The following is a 26,929-nucleotide window of genomic DNA, read 5'->3' on the forward strand; positions in this document are numbered from 1 at the left end:
CATAGTGGTTCACAACTGTCTTCAATTCCAGTCCCAGAGGATTTGATCTGCATTCCTGGCCTCCATGAGTGCCAGGCACAAATGGAGTGCACATGAATGCAAGTGAAGCACTCTTGCACACAAAATAAGAATAAGTAAGTATTTACTGAAGAAGAACTCTCAATGTGACAGTTAAAACTGATGAGCACAGGGGTTGGGGATTTAGCTCAGTGGTAGAGCGCTTGCCTAGCAAGCACAAGGCCCTGGGTTCGGTCCCCAGCTTCAAAAAAAAAAAAAAAAACTGATGAGCACAGAGGTATAAGGATTATAACTATTACATTTGGTAATATGTATAAATATTACATAATATATGCCTTTATATTTTAGGAATAGATACTAGTCTTGTTTATATGCATATATGTGTGTGTGTGTGTGTGTGTGTGTGTGTGTGTGTGTGTGTATGCCTATATTATTTAGTATTAGCTTTCCCAACAGTTTCTTTTTAATAAAATTAAATGTGTGGCCAGTTCAAGCTTGATAATATCTTCTTAATATTTCAGCTTAGCTTTTCTTAATATATTGCCCTTTTGTCCATTCCTTAATTAACTCTTTAGTAGAGTGTAGTAGTTAGAATGTGGTGGTAGGAATGGAGTCACATTTGAATGTGAGGCATTAGCAAGTGGCATTACTTGACAGTGATTAGGAAGTGTGCCCTTGTTAGAGATTTCAAATGTCAGCCCCTATTAAATATGTTCCTTTATAAGAGTTACTGTTGTCATAGTGTCTCTTTATAAGAATAGAACACTGACTAAGACAGAAGTTGGTACTAGGGACTGGGGTATCGCTGTGATAGCCTTGACTATATTTCTTGTTAGTGGAATGAAGACTTTTGAACTTTGGATTGGGAACACAGTTGAGTGCTTTAAGTGGGGCTTAATGATCCATACTAGCAGAAGCATGGAAGACAGCGTTGCTGAGAGAAGAATAGACTATGACAGCCTACATCAAGAGCTTTCAAAGGAGAAGAATTTAGTATGTGGCTTAGAGAATGTTCTTGTGATATTCTGGTGAAGAACATGGCTGACTTCTGCCCTTGTTTGAAAAATATGCCTGAGGCTCAATTGAAAAGTTTTGGATTAATGGCACTGGCAAACGACATTTCCCATCATTCTGGTATAGACTTTGTTGTGTTGTTATTAGTTATGAGTCTTACGCAGGTCTATAGTGAAAAGGAGCATACTGTGCAAGGAAAAATACAAAAATTACAGTTTTACTAGAAAAGGACCACCAGGAACTGTAATAAAGCTAAGTCCAGTGTTTATAGATATAAAAAAATTAAAGAAAAGCTGGATCTTAAATGTAATAAAGAAAGTATTGACCTCTGGGCAAAATACCACTCAGTCAAGCTTTCAATTTATGAAAAAGAATTAAAGGAAATCTTAGGATTGGGTACAGTGGAACACCCCTTTAATCTTAGCATTCACTCAGGAGGCAGATGCAGGCAGATCTCTGAGTTTAAGAACAGCCAAGTTTATATATTGAAGGAAAACATCAAAAGCAGAAATGTGGTGAAAGTGAAAATGTATTTGAATGAAGGGTGGCATATTCCAGCCTCAGGAAGCAGAAGAATTTGACAGCTTCCATTGGTTCTGGCTTTAGAATCAAGGATATAAGAAAGGGGTTGTGGAACCTCTCTTTATGGCTGAGAAAGGCTGCAGAGGCAAATCATGTGTGTATGTCAGGGTTTCCCTGCATGGAGACCCAGAAAGGCCTTTGCTTGAAGCTGTGAAAGTGAAGGCTGGATTGTCTTAGATAATAAGATGTCAGTGAGGCCACAGTTGTGGCATACATGCCAAAGAGAGCTGCTAATGGCTGTGGAGTCAACCCAAGGAAGAGAGGTGTGTTTCAGTCAACCAAGAAGAAAGGAATCGAAGACCTTAACTGTTCTTTGACATCGGACAGCAGACATAGAGATGTAGAGCTTGGCAATTCCCCGCTCGTTTTGGTCTTGCTTTGGTCCAGTATTTCCTCACTATGCTCCCTTTTCTCTCTTTCGGAAGGATAATGTGCATCCTATGCCACTGTATGTGGGAAGCATGCGATCTGCCTTTTGATTTTGATTGTACAGGGGTTTACAGTTAGGAGACGGACAAGGGGTTATAGTTAAAAAGATTGCCATGAGTCTCAGAACAGATGTTAAACTTTGGACTTCTAAACAGTGTCCAGACTTTTATATACTATGTGGACTTTTGAAGCTAGACTGAATGCATGTTTGCATTATGATATGGCCACAAGCTTCTGGGAGCCAGGGTGTGAAATGTGATGGTTTGGATAGGAATGGTCCCCATAGCACATATTTGAGTGCTTGGTTACTAGGGAGTGGTGCTACTTGACAGAGGTTAGGAGGTGTGGCCTTGTTGGAGGAAGTGTATCACTAGTGGTACAGCTTGAGATTTCAAATACTCAAGACAGGTATTCTGTCAGTCAGTCTGCCTATCTATCTATCTATCTATCTATCTATCTATCTATCTATCTATCTATCTATCTATCTATCTTCCTATTACCTGTTGATCAGGGTGTAGACCTCTCAGATACCTCTTCAGAACCATTGTCTGCCTGAATGCTGTGGTTTCTTGCTATGTCAATAATGGACTAGACTTCTGAAACTCTACACAAACTCTTATTAAATGCTTTGTTTTACAAGAGTTGCTGTGGTCATGGTGTTTCTTCACAACAATAGAACACTGACTAAGATATAGAGAGTTTGAATTTCTTGCTTTTTCTGATAGTGTAAATTAAATTGTCTTTACCACAGTTATGAGCGTAATGCCAACTAGGATAAAAACAAATAAGAACAAGAACGATGTGAATAAATGGACATGTTTCTAAAGCTGTAAAACCCATCCTTAATCACCTTTTTATATGTGGAATGTCTGGAATGTTAGTTAACTATCAGAACCCAAGTCTGCACCCTGGAACTAAGACTGCCCATCTGCCTTTCAAATCCTGAGTTCTAACTCCTAGGTTCTATAGTCAGATAATAGGCTGGGCCATGCTTAGCATGGGAACATCCTGAAGTAGCACATGAAGACTGATATATAATTTCTTTCTGATATGGGTCATATGTTTCTTTCTTCATTCTATAACCTTGTAATTAGAAAAGTAGACACTCAGGGGCTGGGGATTTAGCTCAGCGGTAGAGCGCTTACCTAGGAAGCGCAAGGCCCTGGGTTCGGTCCCCAGCTTCGGAAAAAAAAGAACCAAAAAAAAAAAAAAAAAAGAAAAGTAGACACTCTAAGACTTGAAATACCAGATCACTGAACAGAATGAATAGAATAGACAGGAGAAAAACATTGAGCTTTTCATCAGGTCAGGTATATCTTGTCTCAGTCTGTGTTTTAACACACTGTGTCAGCCTCTGTAACTGTTGACTTAGGCCGGGGATTGTTCTTCATGTTTAGAAATGATGAAAGACGGGGTGTGCTTTTATCTTATAGGCATTCTCTACTGTATAATCTCTTGGGCTTCATGCCTCTAGTTCCTTTCCATTAAAAGTCACCCTTCCTTTCCCTGCCAGGTTGTCTCATTATTTTAATTAAAGTATAATTTTGTTCATGCCTCATCCTCATTATCAGCTTATAAAAGTGTACTGGCTTAGACTGACTACTTGAATGAGTACACGCTAGTAAACTGTGCCAAGCTTGTTGCTCCTGTCTCATCTCCACTGACTTCCTTGCTTAGCTAAAGTCCAGGTGAGTTAGATCATAGGATGTGCTAGAGGCTAGAGTACTCACTGTAGCCTCTGCCTAATTTAGTCTTATAGCCCTCCCTGGCTGTATATCAACTATACACCTCTGACTTGATTATCGTATTCCACCTGTCTACATAGATGCTTTGCCCATTCATAGCAACAAGCAGAACACACATGAAGGTATCAATGTTGTTTGCATTAGGGCATGGTGGATTTCTCTTAGAAAGGGACCATTAAATAAAAGCAAAATGAAGCCCTATCCCACTTTATTCCTTCGATGCCAACATGGAGAAGTATCAAACAGTGATACTGTATCTGACCAGAGAGCTATTACATAATGCTCCATCAGGTTTAGCAGTTGTGTATATACAATTAGCAGTACTAACTGGAAGCAGCAGTTGTATATGGGAGAATAGAGGGTGGAGAAGGTGGGTAACAGTAAACATTTACCAACTGCTCTTAGATAACCTTGTTCTTTTTAACCTTTATCTAAGGTACAATACTTCTCTCACCTTTCTCCATTTCTCTGAGTCTAGTTGAAGATGGTGTGTGTGTGTGTGTGTGTGTGTGTGTGTGTGTGTGTGTGTGTGTGTGTGTATGAAATATATTAACAAAATAGAGTCACATAAGGTAACACTGAAGATAGGGGGTCTGATTGCTTGAAAAAACATCCTGTTCTTTAATAGATTGGTATCAGTCAAGCACCTCTTCTTAGTGCTCCCTAGTATTCCTCTGCAATACCATTACCTGGTACAGAGGTGTATAGTTTTTAAAATGTCATTCATGGGTAAATTATCTTGTGAAAAAGAAAAAAAAGATATGTATGAGCTGCCTATGTTGATATCCATTATATTCAGGTTCCTTTAAACTCAAGATTCATTAGAAAAGCAAAATCACCTTCGCCCTGATATCACTGTCCTATTCATTAAGGACATGTCAAAATCACTCTCTCTCAGGATGTGGTTATTCCTGCTGCAACTTGGTGTCCCAGGGCAGGCAGATTCCCAAAGGGGTTTGCCCTTCTCTAAGGAAAAGGGAAAGGGATAATGGATGGGGTGTTTGTAACCATGGGACTGACAGGAAAGGAGGGAGGTGGGGGCTGCTATGGGCATGTAAAGTGAATAAATAAATAAATAAGTTATTGAAAAAACCTGTGTGTATACCTCTCTCTCTCTCTCTCTCTCTCTCTCTCTCTCTCTCTCTCTCTCTCTCTCTCTCTCTTTTTCTCTCCACACACACACACACACACACACACACACACACACACACACACACGTCTCTCTGTCTCTCTAGTGTCAATTTCATCAAGTATGAAGGCAGGGAATTTACACTCTGCTGTTTTCTTGACAGAGCTGAAGATGACCCTGGAGACTATCTCTGTCTGTTGTCTAATGCAGTGAAACTGGTGGGAGACCTAAGAAAAATGCTCCTTTAATGGGGAAGATTCCTCACATTGAGGCTTTAAGTAGGAGACATTTGTTTAACGGATCACTTACTAGAGCAAGTACACTCTATCAACTTGATTAGCCATAAGTTTTTCGACTATAAAATTCGGAAACCCGTTGAATTGCCTAGGGCATCTGGAGTTTAGTTCTCAGGAGTGACAGAATTGCTGATAGACTCAGTCTGTTCCATGAACATTAGGCAATAAAATTATACGCTCAAATGCTATCAGGTCTGCTTCACTTTCTCCATCTGTAGTGGCTTTTTGTATATGAGGAGACTTGAAGCGTCTAGGCACATTGGCTTATCACTTTGATGCCTGAGAAAAAGATTTCAAGTCCTCAACTTCAGATGCAAAAATATCCCTCAAGAATCACTTCGATGGATTTAGTTTCAGTCACGTGTTCACACTCAAAGCTAGAACAACTCCAAGCCCAGTGGTCCCCAGAGTGGCCCACTTTGATCACATGGACACTATTAGCAGTTGACAGTGGTTCGTTAGCCCCAGCATGTGGAAATGGTAACATATTTAAACAGCATGTGTGGCAGAAAGAAAGAAGGATGTGGATGGGGCAGAAAAGGAAACCTCACATGGTAGAATAAATTTGAACTTCAAAGTCTTTAGCTGTCCTTGTTATATCACTTCACAGACATTTATAGTATCAGTATAGACAGGGCACATGCTTGTGTTTTAGATAGCCTTATCAAAAAAGAAACAAGAAAAGTATTTTCCATAAAGCTATATTTTCCATCCGGTACAGAGACATTGACTAGCCTCACCCTGTGCTGGACACATGTATAATTTGGGCTACCTTACTGGGCATGGTGAGAGAGACACTAAGGAGAGTGGAACAGAAGTGTCTGAAAAGAATTAGCTTGATCAGAAAGTTACAATTCATCAATACATTCTTTTATAAAACAACAACAACAATAATAATAGTAATAATAATAGTACTAAAAAGACCTACTTGAAACTTAAGAATTAGAACCTAATTCCAGTTTTCTGGTTGTTCTACAGAATTTTACCAACTACATAGAGCAAAAGGATCAATATCATTGACAAGAGTGTGCTGCTGACTCAGGTGCGAACTTTAAAATTATAGCATTGCTGGGAACTGCTTAAGATGTATACACACTGTCTACATCATGAAACCTTATTCAGAAGAGTAGCTTTTACCACTAAGCCTATTTGCTTCTCTCCTTGCAGCTGTCACTGCCACTATTCACCTACCGAGTGCAACTCTACATTTAGTGATAATGAGTCCATCTTGAGAGCTAGAGTAACAGGGTAGCCTGAAGAGATAGCTGAATGGTTAGGGGGGGCTAGATGCTCTGATTGGATTCCCAGCAACCAGATGGTGGTTCATATGTACTTCCAGTTCCAGGATACTTGGTGCCATGTCTGGCCTTCATGAGCACCAGGCATGCATGTGGCAAACAGACATGCAAGCATACAAAATATCCTTCCACACCAAAATAAATAAATAAAAATTTTAAAAAGGAATAAACATGGCTTAACAAAATTAGGATGCAGTTATTTTTAATGCACATGTATACACAAAACCCTTGCTCTTAGAGAACAAAGTAAAATATTCTCATTTAATTCAATTAGTCTTTACAGAGAATGGTATCTTGTGCTTTAAATTGTGGTTATGTTTTTAAGCTCTCCGTATGGCACCTATATGATAATATTCCCACTTACAGGTAGAACAAGTAAAATAATGTTAAGTTTTAAGTCAAAAGTTGACTAAGAAAATTTAAAAGTTTATCTTACTACTGAAACCCAGACAGTTATGAAAGAAAGAACACACTGATAAACATTTCAGGAACTAGAAAAAGATTAAGGATAAAGAGAAAAGTAATATAACAGAAATCAATGTTAACTACAAGATTAGGTTAGAAAGAACATTGACAGAGGTCAGAAGCTCTACAGTCTGAACTCAGAACAGATTCAGAATTAATCTAAACTTGTACCAATAAGGTCATGAAGCTAAACCAGATTTTAGGACTGATTAAAGAAACTGCTAACGGTACAAGTTAAATCAGAACAAAGAGTACTATCACAGAAAGCAAGGACTCACGGAAGGAAAGGTCTACAAGGGGGCAGAGGAGGGGCTCTAGCTCCACTTTTCCGCTTCTTCAGCATTTGCTGAGTAAGCTGCCTTTCCTTCCATGTATATTTTTGTCCTATTTGTCAAAGCTTGGGCAGCTGTAGTCATCTGGGGTTACACGAACTCTCTATTCTGTTCACCTACATTTCTGTCTTTGATATAGTATCAAGTCATTTAGGGTACTATGGCTCTGTAGGAAAACTTGAAACCAGATATGGTGATAACATCAGAATTGTATTTTATGTTAGGAATTGCTTTGGTTATTCTGGGTCGTTTGTGCTTTAATATGAATTTTTGGATTTTTTTTTCTAGCTTCCTAGAGAACACATTTGGAATTCCTATGGGAATTACACTGACTTTGTAGACCACCTTCACTAGTATAGTCTTTTCACGATATTAATTCTGTCGATGTGAATGAGAGGTTTTTCCATCTTCTAGTGTCTGCAATTTCCTTTCACTGTTCAAATTTCTTCATTATATAGGGCTTTCTTTATTGGTTAAATTTGTTCTGAGGGGTGTTTTCCTTGTCTTGTTTTGAGGTAATTGTGAACAGGACTGTCTTCCTGATTTCTCTTTTATTACTTCCATTACTGTTATATATTATTATTATGATTATGTATTTTTAAAACTTACAGAGTTTTGTGGCTTAATTTTGCATGCTGCTACTTTTAAAAACTAACCCAGACATTTGAGATCTCTCAGACACTGAGCCATCAATCAAACAGCATACATGAGCTGGTCCAAGGCCCCAGCACACAAACAGCAGAGGACTGCCTGGTCTGGACTCAATGGAAGACACACTTATCATTGAGATTTGAGGCCCCAGGGAGTGGGGAGGCACAGGAGAGGGGAACATCCTCTTGCAGACAGGGGGGAATAAAGAATGAGATGAACTGTGGGAAGGTATATGGGGAGGGAGGCAAAGACTGGACTGTAAAAACTAAAAATAATAATAATTAAAAGAAAAAACAAAAGAAAAGGAAAAAACGTTTGTCCATTGTAAAACTATTCTGGTAGGGTTCTTATGGGCTCTTACATGTAGGGTAATGTTCTCTGCAGTAAGGAAGCTTTGACATCTTTCTCTTTCTTTCCTATTTGTATGTCTTTTATTCTCTTCAGTCACCTTGCTGCTGTGAGACCTTGAGCAGAAATTGGGGAGTATAAGGAGTTTATGGTGGTTCCAGGAGGAGGTAGGAAGAATCAAGTGTTTGTATGACCAAATACATTGTGTACAATTCTCAAAAAAGTGAATAAATTAAAATATTTTTGAGTTGTGAAAGCAGATATCTTTGTTTTGTTCCTGGTATTAGTAAAAATGCTTGCAAGTTTTTCCCATTTAAGATACTGAATTACTGAATTCTTCATTTCATTCACCTGTTTATATGTATTCTTTTTGAGTTCATTCTGGGGCTTGTGTCACCTTTTAAAACATTCTTTTAATTATTTTTCTGACTTTCTCTGAAATTAAATCTAATTCGATCTGCGTATTTGCAGCAAAGTCTACCTTTCATTTTTTTCCCTTCTTTCTTGTGCATCTGCAAAACTTAAGGACTTGAACTTATGTAGTTGGTTGGAGGAACATATTCTTTCACTGGAAGTCACTGGAAGTGTGTAGGCTGTAATAGTGTTGAGGTGCCACTCTGCTATATTAGATTAGTACTGTGGCTCAGAAGCTAAACCTTCATTGTACCAGACACGATCTCCAGTAGCATTCTGAAATTAGAATACTAATGGAAACAACCACAAACGATAGATAAGTTCATTGTGACCACTGCCAATTATAAGCAATTCAACTCTATCAACCTAAAAATAAAAAATAAAGATGCAGGAGAGTGTGATATATACTAAGATATTTATTTTAAGGGTAAGAATGGAAGAAAAATCGGCTTGGTTAAGACTAGGGATCAATATTAGCGTAATGGATAAAAATAAAAAACAGGTCACCCTATCCCCTCTTAAGGGTATTCTTGTTCCCCTTTTAAAGAAGGAGTGAAGCATTGGCATTTTGATCATCGTTCTTGAGTTTCATGTGTTCTGTATGCCAACCAACCAGAGTTTCCAGGGACTAAACCACTACCCAAAGACTATACATGGACTGACCCTGGGCTCCAACCTCATAGGTAGCAATGAATAGCCTAGTAAGAGCACCAGTGGAAGGGGAAGCCCTGGGTCCGGCCAAGGCTGGACCCCCAGTGAACGGGATTCTTGGGGGGAGGGCGATAATGGGGGGAGGATGGGGAGGGCAACACCTACATAGAAGGGGAGAAGGAGGGGTTAGGGGGATGTTGGCCTGGAAACCGGAAAAAGTAATAACAATTGAAATGTAAATAAGAAATACCCAATTTAATAAAGATAGAAAAAAAAAGTCAAAAAAAGTTGAGTCAGGTCAAGTGGTTTAAAAATTATTAATGCTGTAGAACTTACATTGAAGAATCAAAAACATGAATTGAAAGATAGAACAAAGAGAATATAAGATATGAGAAAGATAGAAATTTACATTTATTATATGTAAATAACACAAACAACACAACAGAATAAATATAGAATGGATTAGAATAATCACACAAGCTAATTGAGCAATTTTTAAAATCTAGAATGAATCAAGGGATGCTTTTTTGTTTGCTGTGATAAAATATCATGACCACGGCAACTTATGTAAGAAGGAGTTTATTTTGGCTTATGGTTCTAAATCAGAGTCCATTATAGAGAAGTAGCAGCTGTAGCAGAAAGCTGAGACTTCACATCTTCAACCTCAATTGTGAAGCAGAGAGGGCAACTGGAAATACGTAAGACACGAGCTCTGAAAGTCCACTCTAGTGACTATGAGCTCTGAAAGTCCACTCTAGTGACTTCCTCTGGCAGAGCTGCAAAACCTCCCTAAACAACACAACTAACCGGGGACCAAGTACTGCAATCCATAGGAGATGTTTCTCATTTAAACAACTATAGTCAATGAAATTTAAAACAAATAAAAGCCACAGTTACAATGTGACATATATAGCTTCAGTCAATACACTTTCCTTGGTAAGATGAATGTTAGATCCATCTTCCCCATGAAATAGTTTCTAGAGCAAATTGTCATGATGAGAGACTTGCTATTCATGTATCCAGATGAAACCTGATATACATGATTTGTCAGTATTGGTTTGTACTGTATTTCTTCATAGACATCAGGAAGGAAGAGCCATTTGTTCTGGAGTTTCTCAGACATCTGTATGAAGTCTTGTCCCGGAGTACCTCACCCACTGATGTGCAAGACATTTACACTTCCCTGAGTGGAGCTCAGCATCCAAGGCTCTGAAGAGGCCATGCCCTATTTACATTTTGTCTGGACATGCTCATCTGACTAATGTTTAGACTGTTCCTGTCAGCATCATTACCAGCCTTAGCTAAGCTTGCTCTCCTAGGTTTCATTCCATACCTCAATGGCTTGCATGGAATATTCATGAGGATCTTTGGGCCTCACAGGGTTAAAAGGAAGAAGGTTTGGAGATTTAGGGACACCATGCTGCATCATTGTCTCTCTAACTGCCTTCCTCCAAGCTGAGCAGCTTAATTGAAGACTTTCTCTTGGGATCTGCTCCTTCCTTACTCCAGCATTCTAAGCAGTAATGAGGCATGGCTCCCAGCAGGTGGACTGTCACCCAGCATCCTCTCTACATGTCTTATAGATCTTTTGTTTTCACTTCTACAGATCTTCCATTTCTTACCTTTTTTGGTAAGCCCAGTTCCCCTCTTCCCTGACACTTCGTTCACTGTTCCAGTTTTGTCTGTGAATTCCCTTATAAAATACCCATTCAATATTTTTGTATTTTATCAAGTCTCTTTCAGTCTGAAAATTAATGTGATGCTCTGTCCACCTCACACTTTCCCTCGCTATTTGGAGTCACAGATCAGATGTTTTCTTTTAGCTTTGCTAAAGCATAGGAAAGTGCTGTCTATGCTTACCTGGCCGCCTTCCTTCTCCGTAGACATTCTTATCATCTCAGAATCTATCTTGGCCCAGCAGGCTGAGCCAGTCTTTGAGCACTATCCCAGCATGTCAGGTCAGTAGGCTGGCAGCTGAGGTGCTCCGCTACTCCTCACTTATGTCTAATGGGATATTGATTTTTTTCCCCAAACCCAGCAGGCTCTCCCAAGAAATCAATATCTCACTCGCAGGGAAGCAGATGGAGATGAAATGGGAGGCCTTGAGATAAGGCTGTCACCAACAAATCAAGAATACTTAAAAGATGGCAAACAAGACACCATCGGAGAAGGCAAAGCATCACAAAACAGGGGACAAACAAAGTCCATACAGAAAACAATAAAGTAACACAAGGAGGGAGAAGGCAAACAGGTCTTAACAATGAAGCCCTCCGGAAGCAGGGAAAACCCTGTCGTGGGTAGAAAGAGTAGAGGCACTGGTTCTGACAGAGGAGGAAAACCTTTGTCTACTCTGATATTTTTTTAAACTCAGAAATTGACAAAGAGAGCATGAAGGTGAATCAATTGTTACAAGTTTTAGTCCCAGTTCTGATGCTCACTAACTGGGTCACTGTGAGTAAAGAACTCACATACTGTCACACTTTACTTCCCACATTATAAAATTAAGACAAAATATTATGTTTTAAAAAATACAGCAGTTAAGTTATATATAAACGAGGACAGGAATGAGTAAGCAATTGGCAAATCAACCAAGAGCATGCACACAATCCAGTTAAGGATGGCAAAACATGGAAACATGTCCGCTTCTTTTCTTTACCAATATTCTGAATAACTTATCCGAGAGTAATAAAAGATATTAAATAGCATATTAATGATTAAAACAATAAGAAAATATACATTTATGAGATTTTGACATAGTTTTAGAAATCTAGAGGAAATGGAAAATTGGTAGTTCTAGTATGTAGGTAGTAGCATAGACTAACATTTTTGTGAAGGAGCATGATAAAGAAAAGTAAAGTCATGCCCAGGCTAGCCTTGAACTTGTGATCCTCCTGCCTTTGGTTCCTTCAGCAAATACTACTGGCGTGCACCACAACAATCGGCTAACATACCTAGAAAATATCATCCTGAGTGCGGTAACCTAATCACAAAAGACCACATATGGTATGCACTCACTAATAAGTGGATATTAGCCCAAAAGCTCAGAATACCCAAGATACAGTTCACAGAGCACAAGAAGCTCAAGAAGAAGGAAGACCAAAGTGTGGATGCTTCAGTCCTTCTTAGAAGGGGGAACAAAATATTTAAGTGAGGTAGAGGGTGGGAGGGGCTTGGGAGGAAGAGCAGGGGGAGGAAGAAAAAGGGGGGCAGGATCAGGTATAGGAGGAGATGATATCCAAAGGGTCAGGAAATTGAAGAGAGGTGTGTAGCAATGGCGGATGGGGAACTGGGGTAGCCAACAGCAACTCCCAGATTCCTGGAAAGAGAGAGGCTCCCAGTACCCAACAGGGATGAGTTTAGCTGAAATGCCCAACAAAGGGGAGGGAGAAACTCTAGAGATCATACCCAGAGGTTAGGCGAGGCCCCAGTTTGGGGGATGGGACCAACCACTCATCTCCAAATTCTTAACCCATAAGGGCTTCTGTCTAAAGGACCAAGTGTGGAGCAGAGACTGAAGGAAAGGCCACACAGAAACTACCCCACCTGGGGATCCATCCATACACAGACACCAACCCAGACACTACTGCAGTTGCCTAGAAGTGCTTGCTGATATCGCTGTCTCCTGAGAAACTCTGCCAGAGCCTGACAAATACAGAGCCAGAGGCTCACAGCCAACCACTGCACTGAGCACTGGGACCCCAATGGAGGAGTTAGAGAAAGGACTGAAGGAGCTGAAGGGGTCTGCAACCCCATAAGAAGAAAAACAAATCAACCAACCAGACTCCCCAGAGCTCCCTGGGACTAAACCACCATCTCAAGAGTATACAGGGATGGACCTCTGGCTCCAACTACATATGTAGCAGAGGATGGCCTTGTCGGGCTCAGTGGGAGGAAGGGCTCTTGGTCCTGTCAAGACTCAGTGCCCCCGTATAGGTGAATGGCAGGGCAGGGAGGTGGGAAGTAGTGTGTGTGGGGGTGGGGGTGGGAGCAGCCTCATGGAAGCAGGGGAAGATGGTGGGTTTCTGGAGGGGAAACTTGGAAAGGGGTTAACATTTGAAATGTAAATAAATAATATCAAATAAAAGAAAAAATGTCATAAAAAAAAGTCATGCCCACAGAATCCAGCCATCCCTAGAATTGCATTTTAAGGGTAGCTGAAATCAGAGAGACTGAGGGAAAGAATGTAACCCTGCATTCTGTCTCCACAACATGCCAGCAACATCTATAACACAATCTGAATCAAATATACTTATATCTTCCAAATAGCCTGAAAATAAATGAATAGAAAACTTAATCAAAGTGAATATTTACAAAGCTTTGAAATTATGTGGAAAAATGAAAATTTCACAGACTTAAAAGAGGTTACACCAAATCATCAGGGATATCGTAAAGAAAGAACAAAGAAAAGATAGAAAACAAATACACACGTGCACGTGCGCGTATATGTGTTTGTGTGTGTGTGTGTGTGTGTGTGTGTGTGTGTGTGTGTGTGTGTGTGTGTTTCTAAGGTGAAAGAACTCAGAATCCAGAAACACAAATGACAACATCCACACATAATAGTATCATGTGAACATTAAGGAAGAAAGTTTCACTGATGTTAACCAGGAGTTGCAAACTACATAAGGGAACTACATAGCACTGTCTTGTTAAATCATATCAGACAGTCATTATTTATCCAACTAAAAGCATTGACAAGAACACTGTAAACATTTGGGATAGTTGAAGAGGAAACAGTCATGTACAGGAATCCCTCTGATGCTTGTTTGTCATTCTCTCCTAGACTAAGAAAGTAATAGCAACAATAACAATAACAATAATAAACCTGTTACTTATATCCTTAGAAATAGAGAAAAAAGAGAATAGAAGCTTGAGAAAACAGAGCTGCATTCTAATTCTGACTCTGCCACAGCTACATACATGATTGCAGGTAAATAAACTTCTCTACCATCTGTTTGAGTCTCATAAAGGTTGGTAAGAAGTTGGTAAAATGAATAATCGAATCACTCAGGGAAAAGTCTCTTTGAAAGAAAGCATGCATTTTTAACAAGTTTCACTCATATTAGAATTCGCTGTGATTTTATAGTAACACTTTTCTAAGGACTTACATAGTGAGATAAGTCTAGTAGAAGCATCATATATTGTTGTGTAGATACTTAGCATTAAGATGAAAAGCTAGAAGGCCTTCAATAACCCCTGGGTTTTCTAAATGGGATTCCTAAAGCTCTACACCCATAAAAAAATTCTAAGAATCCCCTTTGAGTCTCCAGATGATGTGATGATGCTTCTTTATGCATAGTGGTTTTGACAAAACAGAAAGGAAGTTGTTTTACCAAGATATAGGTAGCACTTTTACTTGCAAATTCTCTTACAGCTCTTAGAAAGTGCACTTTTTAAACTCAAAGTTCATACTATACTGGTTTACGGGCTTTTTCCTTGGACACTGGGAACTTTCTGATTAAGGGAAACTGCCCATAAATTTTCGGCATCTCAGTATTTAGCAAAGTGCCCATTTGAATACAAAACAGAAATTGTTAGAATGTTTTGAGAATGAATGAATGAACATTAAAACATTAAAACAGCAAATATTACTATTGAAATAAAAACCACAGTAGTATTTTCCAAAAATATTCTCTTCCTCTACAACTATTTCTAAGTTAGACTGAAGCACCTATAATTGTAATAAGCCCCTTAGATGACCGCAATGTTCAAGCCCCGTGAAGAATCACTCTCAGAAGACAGGTCATTGGCCTCGATCTATAGCTGATGCTTGGTATGCCCAATAATCATCACTGAAAAGCTTTCCTGAGGATGTGGGGATGGCAATCCCAAAAACTCCTAAGATGTTCATGCAAAACAAAATCAGTGAGGAGAGAAGGTGGATTAATACACTGGGTGATCAGATCCAAGACCTAATGTCAAGTTTTTATGGGATTCTTATAGGATACTCTAGTTTGCAATTTCAGTTTAGGACCGAGGGCATTGAGGGAGGAGGAGGTCTCCTCCACTTTCATTTCTTTCTTCTTATATCCCATTCACATAGCAAGGTACAGCAGCAATCTCCTTATTGTGCAAAGTATCTAGAGGGCTTTCTAGATGAAAGGAGTTGCATTCTCTAGAGTCCTTCTGGGAAATACACAAGTAATTTAATTTTTCTCTTCTGCAGTATTCTCCAAGGACAGAAATCATCCACAAAAGGCAGGAAGAGAATAATATAGTAGACGAATCTTCTGAAAGTGTCCTTGAAAGGCACGACAGTAAACACAGCTCTTCTATTCAATAGCTTCTGACAAAGTGATCACTTTCTCTGTAGCAGCCATTGAATTGGGTTATAAACAAGGACACTCATGGATGAGGGTAGGACCAAAGCTCATGAAATATAATCATTACATAAAGTCTGAAGCGAAGAAAGATATTACCTGAAATCACTAATGTTGGATATCAAGCAGAGGCCTGAAGGAAGACAATAAGGTGCATAAAAGCAGGAAGTTTATTCTACTTACAAATACAAAGAAATTTCATGCAACTGAGAATAACTGTGGAGAAAGAAGAAGTAAACAAAGTTCTGGGGAAGAAGGTAAGAAACTCTCTGTTGGAGTTTCTGATGCTCAGCAAAGAGGATCCTGATGGATGAGTAAGGGGCTATACTAAGGACGAGTGTAGGTGTCTGTGTATGCCGTGTTAGTTGAGATCTCTAGATCAGGAAAAAGGGAAGTTTAAAGAGTGGAGATAAATAATTACACCTGGAGGTAGATATCCAAGCAGAATCCATAACCCAGAAACAAATTCTGGTTTTATTTAATCATTCCTTGGATCCAGGAATATGTGATGTGGTCTACTTAAAAAGTCTGGAAATCAGGATTTATTTAGACCCTGCATTGGGATGCACCCAGGTAATATTGTCATCCCAACAACCCATAATTTGATGAGCTGTTCTTATTATCTACAGTTTTATGAAAAGGGGCTTTTGTGTTTCAGATCAAGCCTGAGCTACGTGGGGCCTTGAAAGCATTTTTATCCTTTGGAATTCCCAAAAGAAGTACATAGGTCTTTTGCTCTTAAAAAAAAAAAAGAGTTATAGAAATGTTTCTAATGTAGAATTGGAAAATGATTAACAGAAAGAAAATTGAATTTTGAGTGGTATGGAGATAGATTAGTGAATAAATCATTTACCTTGCAAGCATGAAGAATGGAGTTCATATTCCCCAAACCCATCTACAAACATGGCAGGTATGATGAGCCTCTTATAATTCCAGTATCTGAGAGGCAGAAACAGATCTTCTAGGAAAGCTGGTTCATGAGACTAGTTGGAGTTAGAGAGAGAACCTGACTCGATAAATAAAGTGTTTGCAGAAGATACATGATATTGACCTTGGGCCTCCGCATATGCACTCCCTTATAATTGTGAAGCCACTCACATGTGACCATAGACATATGCATGCATACCACAGACACACAGAAAATAAGAAATAAATCCAGTTCATACATGTCACTTTAACTCTAGCCTTCCTCTAGATAAGCTCGCTAGTGTGTAGCTTCTGTTTCCTCTCTCACAGTGAACTGATCCACATGAGAACCATTTCTAAACCCATACAGTGACTCTCCAAGGAGAAAGAGGGAGGCAGTGGGACCTTCTACCAAGGTAGTTGGCAAAGTTCTTCAAGTTTCCCTTAGAGCATCTTCCTCCATTCTCTCTGATACACATTCCTCCTCTCAAATAATATTCTAAGCATGGTGTTCCTTCTTAAATTCCTATCTCCAAGCAGTGTTTTAATATGTTGCAAAGAAGACTTATGAAATTCAAAGAAACAAGGGAGTAGATACAGAGGATTCTATGATTTGGTTGGAAGGTATGACTGAGAAGCCTTTGGGATTTGGAATTTTTTGGAATTTGGTGCAATAATTGCACTGAGCTGTATTCTTAAATATGCTGTATTGTGTTCAAGTCCATCTCCCATTCCTTCCACTTCAATCCGTCCTTTGTTTCCCATGTCTATTCAAGTCCCTCCAAATTAGTATTCTTTTAAATAATAAATAAGGAAACACCGAGTCCACTTAGTGCTGTCTGTATATGCACAGGTGGAAGGCCATCTACTCAGAAGCTGAATCCCTGAAGAAAACTGACTACCTTTTTTCAGAAGGAATCAATTGCCAATAACTTCTGAGCTACAAGTAAGACTCCATGCCCCCTTTCAATCTCCATACTGAGGTTTGGCTTGTTTGATCTTCCACAGATCTTGTGCAATGCTATCACAGACCAAGTCCACCCGCGCCAATGCTTTGTTGCATCCAAAAAATGTTCTTTGCCATAGTCATCCACTAACTCTATCTCTTAGAATCTTTCTGATCTGCAATGATCCCTTAGTCTTAGAAGTGGAGAACTATAAATGTCCCATTTAGGGATGAACACTTCTGAAATCTCTAAGCTTCTACATAATGACTAGTGGTAATTCTCCTTATATTAATTGGTATCTACTGCAAGAAAATCTTGTTTTATTTTGTTTTGTTTTTTATAATGCATTTTTGTTTAAAATAGATTCTTCTTTTATAAAATACATGTGGACCATAGTTTCCACTCCTTCCACTCTTCCCAGTGAACCCACTAACCCCCATCTCCCATAAATTCACTAAGCCTTTGTTTCCTCTTCAGAAAACAGCAGGCCTCCAAGAGACATCAGTGAAACAGGACAAAACAAGATACAATAAGACAAAGGAAAACCCCTTATATTGGTGCTGGAAAACACAAACCATTAGGAGGAAAGGAGTATCAAGAGCAAGCAAGAGTCAGAGATACACCCCCACCCTAACTGTTAACAGTCTCACAAACACACCAAGCTAAAAGTCATAACATATATACACAGGACCTGATACAGACCCAAACATGTCCCTTGCTTGGTGTTTCAGTTTCTGTGAGCCCATGCGTGTCATGCTTAGTTGAGACAGTGGGCCATATTCTACTGGCATCCTTCATCCTCTCTAACTCCTACAATCTTTCTTCCCACTGTTTTCCAAGGTTCCCCGACCTCCTAGGGGAGGAAGTCAAGTGGAGACCTCCAATTTAGATTCTCCTTCCAACATGTCAGCCTTCGTTTGTTTGTTTGTTTACTAGGGACTGAAGCCAGAGATTTACATTTGTTAGGCAAATATTCTACCACTGATGTAAATCCCAGCCTGATTCATAATTTGATAGCATTATTAGAAAGTAGTAGAAGTTCTCAAAGTTGAAGTATATTTAGGTTAAGTAGGTCATGAGAGTGTACCCAAGAAGAGTATATTTTATCTACGTTTCTCTTCTTCTTGATCTTCCTTTCTCTTTCTTTCCTGACCTTCCTTTTCTTCTCTCTTTGCCTTTCCCCCCTTGCTCCTCCCAAACTCTCTTCATTCCTGCCTTTCTTAGATCACACGATGTTGATTGGCCTCATCTTAGTCAAAGGTCCGTACTGAAACCTCTGAAACCATGGGCTGAGCCCAAAGTGTTTCTTTTGTCACAGTGAAAGCAAGGCTTACTTTAATCACATGCATCTCTCTTATTAGACTTTAGTCTTCTGGAGAACAGACTCATATTTTGCCATCTGCAAGTGCCAGTTGCTCAGTATACGTAGTTATTGTAGAAGATCACAATAGGGGAAAGCTACAAGGTAGCATTGTGGTGGTGGAGTGACTTAAGCCTGGCTGTTAGTATACCTATACTGAAATCTTAGCTTTATTACATGCCAACCACAAGTACGTCGGGTAGTCATTTACACTTTCTACTTTAAACTTCAATGCCCTCATCTGTAAGGCAGGAATTAACAGCAACTTCATTACAAACGTGTTTGAGGGAAACCAATAGCACAACATTTCACGCAAAGCTACGCTTATACTTCCTTGAAAAGAAAAGGTGTTCTTGTTATAAAACATCAGAGCAGTTCAAGATTCGCAATCTACAAAGCCTCTTGTGTAACTGCTCTGCAACTGACCCAGAAAAGCAGTCATCAATAACGTGTAAACCATGAGCATAGCTCTGCTCTAATAGAAGCTTAGGTTAATACGGAGGTGGCCTATATTTGACCCACAGGTCACAGTTTACTGACACTTGCCAAGTTGTCTGACTATTAATCATTAATAAATGAAGTCTACTGGAGATTTTTGATCTAGGCAGTGAAGAAATCCAAACAGTCCCTGTTCAGAGTGAGTTTCCGGCATATGGCACTTCAACTAGGGTCTTGTAAACAAAGTCACAAGATGGCTATGATGCTAAATGTGAGAAAGCAAAGGTTGGAGGTCTAAGATAAAATCATGAGCCATGAAGGACAGAGCGACAGGTACAATCCTGTACCTTCCAGTCATCAAGCCATGGGAACATTCTCTAATATTCTCTTTCCACTTCATAGAAATGGGATGACTGCCTATCTAGCAAATTATAAGCAGAGAGCTAGAGTATATTCAGAGAACTAATTATGCAGAAATTAATAAGTTATTATTAATTTATGATCTGTAAGCATATGGGTAGATTGAGTTTGTGACTCAGGCTTACGCCACTTTAAAACTCCGGAAAAGATTTCCATTTTTCAAGTAAGGCATTAAGACCTTGTCAGAAGTAATTATTCAGATGGTGCTAATGCAGACTGGTTGTCATTATGGACCCAATCGTGACTATTAAATACACCCATAATCTCCTTTAAATTACACTTTCTAACTTCATTCTGATTTTAGATTTCAAATGGGTCTCTTCTTTTTATGACTCTAAGTTCTAACAGCTACAGCTAGAAGAACTAAAAGTACAGGGTTAACTGGATGACCAGTTTAAAAGGCATGGCCACACAAGTCAGTCTAACCACATTCTATAACTCCATCTAAAGCCATGGGAGCTGAATGTGCAAACTTATTTAATTTTCTTAGAGCCCTGTTAAAAAAAATAACATTCATGTTCCTATGAACACGCTGTGGGCTTAAGGCACACAATTTATAACACAGATCCTAAATGAAAAGTCATCTGGTGCAAACTGTGTTCCTCAAAGAATGCATAAAAGTGACTATTGAGGTTTCCTTTTTCACATTTTGACGTTTGGGAACTAGAAAGAATGAGAGATGGCTTATTACTTGATTTAATAGAAAAGGATTTTAAAAATAATGTGCTGTGCTCAACTCATTAAAAAAGAAATTAGAATAACTATCTATCCATACCCGAGTGCAATTATCTATGCAATTCCAGTTTGTATAAATGCATGTTTTATAACTGTTTGTTTTCTAGATGCCTGTAAAACAAATGACGTGTGATACTACCCTTTACACAGCATCTAGAAAACTCGCCAATCTTAACTGCTCTCCATGCCAGCTTCAGAATTAACTTAGAAATAACAAAAGAGCTCACTAAATCTGATGAAACCCAGAAAACTTTCCCTTTACAGCAACAGCAACAACATAATTCCAGGCCGCCATTCTCACTGCTCTGTCTTTGTAACTGCCACTCAGGATAGTTGCCTCTTAGAAGAAGCAGGAAAAAGCAAAACAAAAATAAGCCTCTTGTTCGTTATGGCACAGCATCAGACTATAGGAAGCTTTGAAATGTCACTATAATGAGGTATAAAGAAACGTATTAAAATAAAAAAGATACAATAACTACAAAACATCACCTACGCTTCAGTTTTTTATTTCTTTTGAATGATGATAAGGCCTACCTCAGAAAGTCTTACAAATGATCGAGTGGGTTCTTACATTAAAAAGTCTTTGCACACAGTTAACAAATAGCAAGGGCTGAAGAGATGACTCAGTGCTTAGGCGAGCTTCCTGCTCTTCCAGAGGACAGGAGTTTGATTCCCAGCACCCATATGAGGCTGCTCAAAACTGCTTTGCAACTCCAGCTCCCGGGGATCCAACCCTTCTTTTGGCCTCCTCAGATACCTGCACACATGTGGCACGTTGACACACAGAATAAAAGTTAAAACAGTAAATCTATTTTAAGAAAACCAAGTTGGTAGATAACAAAATGTAGAGATTGTCAGTGTGGATTCAGAGCACACAGGATAACAGAATCTAAAATTGCTGGCGGAAAACTGCGGTGAACTTGTTTTCCTCACCCTTTATTTATGGTAAACCACGTCCTCATTTGAATCCCCTAATGCTAGGTGGATATAGTGTGCAGAATCATGTACGCATCCAGAAAAACAATCCAAATAGATCTTCCACAATGTGTTCAATCCCCACAGAGAAACAGCTTAAGGAAGAAACTTTTGCTAGCAGCGCTGGGCCTGTTGTTTTCTGAAGCAGCGAAGAATTTAACTTGCAACATATTCTTGGATCTGGCAGTGGTTGATTGTGAAAAGCTTACAAACTACAGGTTTCCCAAACACAGAGCCTTTTCTGCCAGCCTGCTCCAGAAAAAAAAAATTGGATTCTGCGTTTTACCCTAGTCATCTAGTTGGTCACGTCCTAGTCCATTTAACTGGTGCAATCGAGGTCCTGGGATTGTGTCTTAACTCCAGAAGAAGCAAAAGAAAAAAATATGTGAGATGGTTCAGTGGGTAGTGGCACTTGCTCCCTAGTCTGACAATTTTCTATTTCTGGAACCCACATAGGGGAAAGACAGAAATGATTTTTCTTTGGCTTCCACATATGTCAAGATACACACACACACATACACACACACACACACACACACACACACACACACACACACACACACATGCACACACACACACACACACACACACCAAAATAAATAAAATCTGTGAAACTATTATAAATAGCATATTACATGCTTATCTAGAATACACAGTACTATAAGTTTAGTCCAATCCCTAGCACCTCTTAAAACCATGTGTAGTAACACATGCCTGTAATGCTGTGCTCAGGAGGTGACAGCGGAAAGATCAATAAAACAAGGTCATACTAGGTCAACCTTGTCTACACATAGGGAAATAATAATACATGGCTATTCTTGACTACATAGTGAGTGTGAGGCCAGCCTAGGATATGGAATACTTGCCTCCAAACAAAACAAAACAAAACGAAACAAACAAAAAACCAACCAACCAAACAACCAAACAACAACAACAACAAAAAACAAACAAAAGAATTATAGGTTTTCCCTGTATGGGTGAACTAAAACAAGTCTCTAAAGTTAGTACATGTATTTAGCACTTACTTACACATGGGGTGGGGGGCGCTGATATTTTAAGTGTTCACTCTTTCTACAGTAAGTAGCACCACGTCAGAAAGTGCAAGTCACGCGCATTTATTCTCGCATCCACGGGCATATTGACTTTTAACTCAAATTAAAATAGCTGCTTGCCAGTGCACCTATTGACCTAGAGCCCTCTTGGAAGTGTGCACCTGCAGACTCACTTACATAGAATAGAAATAGTTAGGGAATGTGCCAGGGGTAAGGCTTGGGGTAAAGGGAAACAAGAACAGAAAACACTGCAGGTTTTCCTCTGTGGATTTGACTCATCCTCACTATTACACAGATACAATACTCTCCATTGTTTCCAGTTATATTGCCATTACCCAATGCCCTGTTTCTGCACATAGCTGCATCTGCAGAAACACACTTTAAGAACAAAATGGAGTGGTGGTGGGAGATCAGATACAAAAGGACTTCTCACAAGAGTCCAGCTGTGTGTGCTTCAGAGCCAAACACAGAGTCGCAGATGGGCTTGGACTGTAGCAACAATCAGTAGGAGTGTGGTTGTGGTGTGTGTGTGTGTGTGTGTGTGAGAGAGAGAGAGAGAAAGAGAGAGAGAGAGAGAGAGAGAGAGAGAGAGAGAGAGAGAAGCATCTTGGCAATCTATATACATTTTCACAGTGATTACAACAACTTCAGAAGATGGCGAGAAAGCAAATCCCAAAGCTGAAAGTGGATTGGTTGCACTAGGTGTTAACTGTTAACAGGGAGCAGGGTTCAGTCATCCCTTGAGATGAGCTTAGATGGCAGAACTCCAAACTTTTACTATGAAAGCAAATTATGAAGATCATGTATGGTCACAGGAAGTCACAAAACATCCATTGTTAGAGTAAGTGGACAGACAAATATGGACCGAGATCCCACTTATACATGTAAGTGGAGGAGTAAAACCAGGAGTAGAAAAAGTTAATAATTGTTTTTAAATAGCAGACATATAAACCAGGAATGTTTGGGGGAAGTTGACATGTTTGAGGGAACAATCATATGTTACCTAGAAAATCCACAGTGAGCATTCATTCACTGACTGTAAAGAAAATCTGAATTGGTAAAGATCATTTTTCCTTCCTTTGAATTTAGTATAAGAAGTTAGGATTTTACCATCATATTGTGCCAGCAATAATAACAGGCACCAAAGCTCTCAATGCAAGTTACTGAAGAAAATGTGAGGCTAGAACATGAAATCCTCCTCAGAAGTGGGTCAGCAGCATGTCGGAAGGTAGCTTTGATTACAAGCTCCACTTTCAATTAAGAAAGGGCAAGGTTGCTACTGATGTCCACAGGATTTCTACAGGCTGGATCTATGAGAGCAAATACAGAGTATGAGGCTTTGGTTCATTAGTCATTTTTGAAAGATAAAAATGGAAATCAGACGTTCACCACCTGTTGATTATGATATCATGCAAGAGATCTCTTGTCATTTAAAGACTTCCTTTATCAAAATTCTTTATATCAGACCCATCCTCTGATCCCACAAGCAATCAAAGAAGGAACTGTTTGCTGTCCCCAAATGCTGCTGTCTCAGGGTCAAACAGGAAGTTTAATCTGGGTCTCAGTTTTATGGTTTGCAATGCTATATTCAAAACTTAGCAGACTTTTATCTAAAATCTGTGAAAAGACTTGTTCAGCAACTTGGGACTCCTCTTTGCCAATGATGCATATTTCTGCAGAGGTTTCAAATACTGCTGGTGAATGTGAACTCAGTGTCAGCGAGCCATTTGTGTTAGGTTGCTCAGCACAACAGCTTCAAATGCATTAGCTTTTAGAGGGAACACGAAAATGAATGTGGACTCTGTTTCACCATGCGGTCTTCTACAAGTGTGCACACATTGCTTGTGAAATTCCATGGTCCCCTTTCCCACGCACGTACATAGCCTCGCTTCAAACTTGAACACTGGTAGCAATTTGGATAACTAGAAATGCAGTAGTTAATTTGGAAGGTCAACCAGGACTGATGTTAATGACCATAAGGTTCTTGGGTGTATAGAATTTGATGCTGCAGTAGAGGAACAAAAAGAACTGAGGTAAACAAAGCTAAGAAAGTTCTTAGACCTTCCCTCCTCAAAGTATTTCAACCTGCCCCATAGCTCATAGCATCCTTACCCCTTATTCCACACACAATAGGTTTTACACATACTGTACTATGGTTAGGCATGATGACTAATTGTCTCTGATTTATAAATATCTGCAGTGGCAGGGCAGGGAACACTTGATTGGTAAATAAGAGATACTTGATGGTGTTCGTTCAGTGGAAGAATAATAAAAGTCCACTTATACATAGAAAGAGCTTGAAGGGGCTTGAGACCCCATATGAACAACAATGCCAACCAACTAGAGCTTCCAGGGACTAAGCCACTACCCAAAGACTATACATGGACTGACCCTGGGCTCCAACTGCATAGGTAGCAATGAATAGCCTAGTAAGAGCACCAGTGGAAGGGGAAGCCCTTGGTCCTGGCAAGACTGAACCTGCAGTAAATGTGATTGTTGGGGGGAGGGCGGTAATGGGGGGAGGATGGGGAGGGGAACACCCATAGAGAAGGGGAGGGGGAGGGTTAGGGGATGTTGGCCTGGAAACCAGGAAAGGGAATAACAATCGAAATGTAAATAAGAAATACCCAAGTTAATAAAGATGAAAAAAAATCATTCCTTCCAGTTCTCCAGTAGTTAACAGAAGTTAACTACTCTGGGTTCAGAACACCATGTCTCCTGTAAGCAGATAAAGAGTTGAAATAAAGAAAAGGAAGCAAGCAAGCAAGAAAGGATGAAAACAAGAAAGCAAGAAAAAATTCAAAGAAAGGGTGTGAAGGAAAGTGCAGACAGTGTGAAAGTAGGGTGTGCAGCTCAGGGAAACAAAGACAATGTGAGTTAACTTGTATTTTGGAATGAGAAAGAAAAGAGCAGGCTAACATTCAGGGGAAGACTACAGATGTTAAAAATGCCTGTGGTCATCAAGAACTAAGCAGAGAGTAATAGGGAATGGCTAATTAAGGACTAAAAGTGCTAAAGAAGGACACTAGAACATGAAACCATTAAAAAACAATGTCAACACTCTAAAAACTGAGGAACATAAGTCTCTCCACACGAGAAAATCTTAGTGAGCTGTGACAGACCAGAGAGGGGCCGGGTGCTGAGTGTATCCAGAAATTGCTCTAACAAAGCCTGCTTCGATTGGGACCCCAGCAGTGGAACCCCATAAGGGAGACTACCAGCTCTTTTCCCTTTCTATCATCTTGTGAGTCAAGCAATAACGTAATCCTGCCAGGTTGACACTTCAGGCATATTCTCAAATAAACCTTTTCTTTTCAATCCTTAGAGCTACTAATCTTGAGCAAGGTCATTTTCCCATAGGAATCCAGTAATGTTTAAATAAAAGGAAACATATTTAATAAAACATTTTCTTTCTTCTAGCTATTTGAACATATATAACTATGTTTAAGCTATACAATAGGTTATCATATCTATGGTCAGATACTACTGTTGCTATGGTAACAGAACACTTACAACCCACTTTAAATGATGGCCATTCAAATAATTTCCCCCACAATTCTCTGGAGCCATCTACAAATGTCTACAATGAAGTCTACAGACAACCTTCATAAGAGAAAATACCTGTCTTATGTACATAAAATTCCCAAACAAGTAGTGAATGCTTGGGCTTCACAGATATCGAAATATTTGTTTTATATTAATTAAAAAGTAGAACAGGGATGACAACAAAATTACACAGATTGTAATCTAACTAATCTGAATGATACATTTATATGCACACAGAAAATCTCAGAAAACACAGGGGAAAAAAAGGTGATGGATATGCTAACTACCCTATTTTGATCATTATCCAATGAGTAAATGAATCCAGGTACAATGCATGACATAAATTTGTCTAAGTATTATGTGTATATTAAAAGTAAATTAAATTAAACAAATTTATTATTAAAGTTATTTCCTGCTAAGATTGAGATTTAAAATATAAGCTAAAAATGGAACGGAGAGTGACAGTAGAAAAGAAAACTTGTACTAACAAATCAGAATAATGTAAGGCACAAATCTAAATGCAATGCTCTTTGTATACGAAGGTTCCTGGTTCCTGTTTCTTGCATAGGCTCCTACTTCCTGGTACTTCCCAGTCTCCTAAGAGAACCAGAAATACAAAACTATGTTATACTCTCCACATTTGTACTATTCTATCTCTTGGTCTACTATCCTAGTATTCCCAGTATGGTGTTTCTATATACTGTCATCTCTTCATTCATATTACAAAGTGTAACCCTTGACATGCAGATCCATGTACTTAAGAGTCACAGTGTGAAGAACAAGACAATAACACAGAATGTGAAATCTATTTCTTTCATATATTTTCAAATATTCATGAATAAATATATGTATATATTTAAT

The 26,929-nt window shown here is 39.2% G+C and overlaps 1 protein-coding gene across 1 annotated transcript in view; it reads right to left on the reverse strand.

Moving 5' to 3' along the window:
* The window catches only part of Rab38 (RAB38, member RAS oncogene family), a 72,978-nt gene that overhangs the window by 16,809 nt on the left and 29,240 nt on the right, over window positions 1-26,929 (reverse strand). The window lies entirely within an intron of this gene.

Source organism: Rattus rattus, chromosome 2 (genome assembly GCF_011064425.1).
Source record: "Rattus rattus isolate New Zealand chromosome 2, Rrattus_CSIRO_v1, whole genome shotgun sequence".
NCBI classification, from domain to species: domain Eukaryota; kingdom Metazoa; phylum Chordata; class Mammalia; order Rodentia; family Muridae; genus Rattus; species Rattus rattus.